General features: G+C 51.1%; 1 non-coding gene across 1 annotated transcript in view; it reads left to right on the forward strand.

Moving 5' to 3' along the window:
- The first annotated feature begins 4,169 nt into the window (after positions 1 to 4,169).
- LOC124586634 overlaps positions 4,170 to 4,897 on the forward strand; it is a 1,910-nt gene continuing 1,182 nt past the window's right edge. Inside the window, exon 1 of the ribosomal RNA XR_006975218.1 lies at positions 4,170 to 4,897. This exon is cut by the window's right edge and continues 1,182 nt beyond it. This is a non-coding gene — a ribosomal RNA (small subunit ribosomal RNA).

A 4,897-nucleotide genomic window follows, 5' to 3' on the forward strand; every position in this document is an offset into this window, starting at 1 on the left:
CCGCCCCGCCCCGCCCCCCATTAAACCTTTCCTTACAACAATGTGTACCTTAACCTAACCTATATCGTACCGTAACCTAACCTATATCGTACCGTAACCTAACCTATGTCGTACCGTAACCTAACCTATGTCGTACCGTAACCTAACCTATGTCGTACCGTAACCTAACCTATGTCGTACCGTAACCTAACCTATGTCGTACCGTAACCTAACCTATGTCGTACCGTAACCTAACCTATGTCGTACCGTAACCTAACCTATGTCGTACCGTAACCTAACCTATGTCGTACCGTAACCTAACCTATGTCGTACCGTAACCTAACCTATGTCGTACCGTAACCTAACCTATGTCGTACCGTAACCTAACCTATGTCGTACCGTAACCTAACCTATGTCGTACCTTAACCTAACCTATGTCGTACCTTAACCTACCCTATGTCGTACCTTAACCTAACCTATGTCGTACCTTAACCTAACCTATGTCGTACCTTAACCTAACCTATGTCGTACCTTAACCTAACCTATGTCGTACCTTAACCTAACCTATGTCGTACCTTAACCTAACCTATGTCGTACCTTAACCTAACCTATGTCGTACCTTAACCTAACCTATGTCGTACCTTAACCTAACCTATGTCGTACCTTAACCTAACCTATGTCGTACCTTAACCTAACCTATGTCGTACCTTAACCTAACCTATGTCGTACCTTAACCTAACCTATGTCGTACCTTAACCTAACCTATGTCGTACCTTAACCTAACCTATGTCGTACCTTAACCTAACCTATGTCGTACCTTAACCTAACCTATGTCGTACCTTAACCTAACCTATGTCGTACCTTAACCTAACCTATGTCGTACCTTAACCTAACCTATGTCGTACCTTAACCTAACCTATGTCGTACCTTAACCTAACCTATGTCGTACCTTAACCTAACCTATGTCGTACCTTAACCTAACCTATGTCGTACCTTAACCTAACCTATGTCGTACCTTAACCTAACCTATGTCGTACCTTAACCTAACCTATGTCGTACCTTAACCTAACCTATGTCGTACCTTAACCTAACCTATGTCGTACCTTAACCTAACCTATGTCGTACCTTAACCTAACCTATGTCGTACCTTAACCTAACCTATGTCGTACCTTAACCTAACCTATGTCGTACCTTAACCTAACCTATGTCGTACCTTAACCTAACCTATGTCGTACCTTAACCTAACCTATGTCGTACCTTAACCTAACCTATGTCGTACCTTAACCTAACCTATGTCGTACCTTAACCTAACCTATGTCGTACCTTAACCTAACCTGTATTGCGCCTTAACCTAACCTGTATTGCGCCTTAACGTAACCTGTATTGCGCCTTAACGTAACCTGTATTGCGCCTTAACGTAACCTGTATTGCGCCTTAACGTAACCTGTATTGCGCCTTAACGTAACCTGTATTGCGCCTTAACGTAACCTGTATTGCGCCTTAACGTAACCTGTATTGCGCCTTAACGTAACCTGTATTGCGCCTTAACGTAACCTGTATTGCGCCTTAACGTAACCTGTATTGCGCCTTAACGTAACCTGTATTGCGCCTTAACGTAACCTGTATTGCGCCTTAACGTAACCTGTATTGCGCCTTAACGTAACCTGTATTGCGCCTTAACGTAACCTGTATTGCGCCTTAACGTAACCTGTATTGCGCCTTAACGTAACCTGTATTGCGCCTTAACGTAACCTGTATTGCGCCTTAACGTAACCTGTATTGCGCCTTAACGTAACCTGTATTGCGCCTTAACGTAACCTGTATTGCGCCTTAACGTAACCTGCATTGCGCCTTAACGTAACCTGCATTGCGCCTTAACGTAACCTGTATTGCGCCTTAACGTAACCTGCATTGCGCCTTAACGTAACCTGCATTGCGCCTTAACGTAACCTGTATTGCGCCTTAACGTAACCTGTATTGCGCCTTAACGTAACCTGTATTGCGCCTTAACGTAACCTGTATTGCGCCTTAACGTAACCTGTATTGCGCCTTAACGTAACCTGTATTGCGCCTTAACGTAACCTGTATTGCGCCTTAACGTAACCTGTATTGCGCCTTAACGTAACCGATATTGCGCCTTAACGTAACCTATATTGCGCCGTAACGTAACCTATATTGCGCCGTAACGTAACCCACATTGCCCCTTAACGTAACCTATATTGCGCCGTAACGTAACCTATATTGCGCCGTAACGTAACCCACATTGCCCCTTAACGTAACCCACATTGCCCCTTAACGTAACCCACATTGCCCCTTAACGTAACCCAACACACGTTGGGCCTTAACCCAACACACGTTGGGCCTTAACCCAACACACGTTGGACCTTAACCCAACACACGTTGGGCCTTAACCCAACACACGTTGGGCCTTAACCCAACACACGTTGGGCCTTAACCCAACACACGTTGGGCCTTAACCTGCTCTGTAATTGTCATACGACGCGTTAAATTAGTGTAGTGTTGCCTAACTGCAACCCCCGCAATATAGTTTGCTACTCGCACTGCCCGGTCCCCAGTGTATCGCTTCATGTTAAACACCTTGCAGCTATACACTGTAATGTGGATGGCAGCAGGACGTACATGCTCAATGCCCTTTGCAGTTGTTCATTGGCATTTGCAGTTGTTCATTGGCATTCGCATGGCGAAGCACTTAGCCTACGCTGTGGTACGGCCTGTGTCAACTGTCCGCTGATGTTGTACGTCCAAATCACACACTGTACTGCACATTGGTCCTCATGTACTGAATGATACATCGTGGTACATGTGACCGTACAACGACTGCGCCAACAACGGCGAACCATGCGGTCCAAATGTTGTGCACTCAGCTACGTGTCGTCTCCCTATAAGAGCTGGATTGCAGTGTGGTATGCCCTGGATGGCGATCAGCATGAGCCGTCTGTTGATGTAGTGGCGCGTGTTGTCAGACGTAGTCGTCTCTTCTCACACACCGTGATAGCACGGTGCACTGCGTTCCACATCTGCGACATGCGACAGAGGCCGGTTGACAGTCGTTCGCGCAATGGACATCGCATACGTACGGGGGCCACCTTCCACGTGTTCGCTAAGCGTGGACATGTTGTTGCGTGTATGTGGGCAGACAGTGTGTCGTGACACCTGACACAGGCATGCAACAATCGTTGAATTTGCAAATGGCGATGGACGCCTACGTTTGCTGGTGACGTTACGCAAATGAACAACTGGTAAACCGTTGTGGTGCGGTTGTTCTCGCTAGGGGTGAATCAGTGATGGCGACGATCGGTTGAGCTACCAACCGGTTGTTGCAGCGATACCCACCATGCCCACGAACGTGAATGGCATGTGGGTGTGAAGCGATACGCGGCGGTGGCTGGGTGGGACCGTCCCCGGCCGGTGAGGGGGGGCCTCCCGGCGTGTTGGCCGTGCGGTGCGTGGGCGCACGCGCTACAGCCGGCTGGTGGGGGCGGCCAGTGGCAGGCGCGCCGGCCGACGGAGGCGGCAGGCGGCGCAGCTGCGCGCCGGCGCACCCTGCACGCGGCGCCGTGCGGCCAAAGTAGGTCCTCGCGGGCCCGGTGCGAAGCGCGGTGGACATCTGCAGTGTGCTGGTCCGATTGAGGACTGTGTGCGCTGAGGATGCGCCGCCGCCCGGCGCTCGGCGCCGCGACGCCGTCTGCTGCTCGGTCGCCTCTGCGGTTCTCGCAGGTGGTTTGTATCGCAGCTGTGCGGACGTGTTGGCGCGTGCGCTGTGCTGGGAGAGTTCGCTTCGGCACCCAAGTGGGGCTTTTGTCCTTCTGTGGCGCTGGCGTTGGAGCTGCCGGTCACCGTAGGTGGCGCGTGTTGTCTCCCGCCGGCAATGCCACGACAGCACGCTCCCGGGCCTCTGTCGGCAGCGGCAAGCTCAGTTGGGAGCACGGGTGGTCGCACCTAAAGCGTCTACTCGCCAAACTCCGGGCGATTGCGCCTCTCTCGAACCCGACCAAGTACTTAGGACGGCGCTGCGCGCCGCCGGGACCTGAGAGGGTTTCGAGGTGTATGGTGCAGGGGAGCTCAGCCTCCTCCTGTTTGCAGAATAATTGAGCGGACGCTTGCGTGTTCGCGCGGGCCCCCGGGACACACTCCCGGGCGGCCGGCTGCTCAGCTCTAGTTGACGCAGCTCCCTGGTTGATCCTGCCAGTAGTCATATGCTTGTCTCAAAGATTAAGCCATGCATGTCTCAGTACAAGCCGCATTAAGGTGAAACCGCGAATGGCTCATTAAATCAGTTATGGTTCCTTAGATCGTACCCACGTTACTTGGATAACTGTGGTAATTCTAGAGCTAATACATGCAAACAGAGTCCCGACCAGAGATGGAAGGGACGCTTTTATTAGATCAAAACCAATCGGTCGGCTCGTCCGGTCCGTTTGCCTTGGTGACTCTGAATAACTTTGGGCTGATCGCACGGTCCTCGTACCGGCGACGCATCTTTCAAATGTCTGCCTTATCAACTGTCGATGGTAGGTTCTGCGCCTACCATGGTTGTAACGGGTAACGGGGAATCAGGGTTCGATTCCGGAGAGGGAGCCTGAGAAACGGCTACCACATCCAAGGAAGGCAGCAGGCGCGCAAATTACCCACTCCCGGCACGGGGAGGTAGTGACGAAAAATAACGATACGGGACTCATCCGAGGCCCCGTAATCGGAATGAGTACACTTTAAATCCTTTAACGAGTATCTATTGGAGGGCAAGTCTGGTGCCAGCAGCCGCGGTAATTCCAGCTCCAATAGCGTATATTAAAGTTGTTGCGGTTAAAAAGCTCGTAGTTGGATTTGTGTCCCACGCTGTTGGTTCACCGCCCGTCGGTGTTTAACTGGCATGTATCGTGGGACGTCCTGCCGGTGG

This window comes from Schistocerca americana, unplaced genomic scaffold, assembly GCF_021461395.2.
Source record: "Schistocerca americana isolate TAMUIC-IGC-003095 unplaced genomic scaffold, iqSchAmer2.1 HiC_scaffold_566, whole genome shotgun sequence".
Classification (NCBI taxonomy): Eukaryota; Metazoa; Arthropoda; class Insecta; order Orthoptera; family Acrididae; genus Schistocerca; species Schistocerca americana.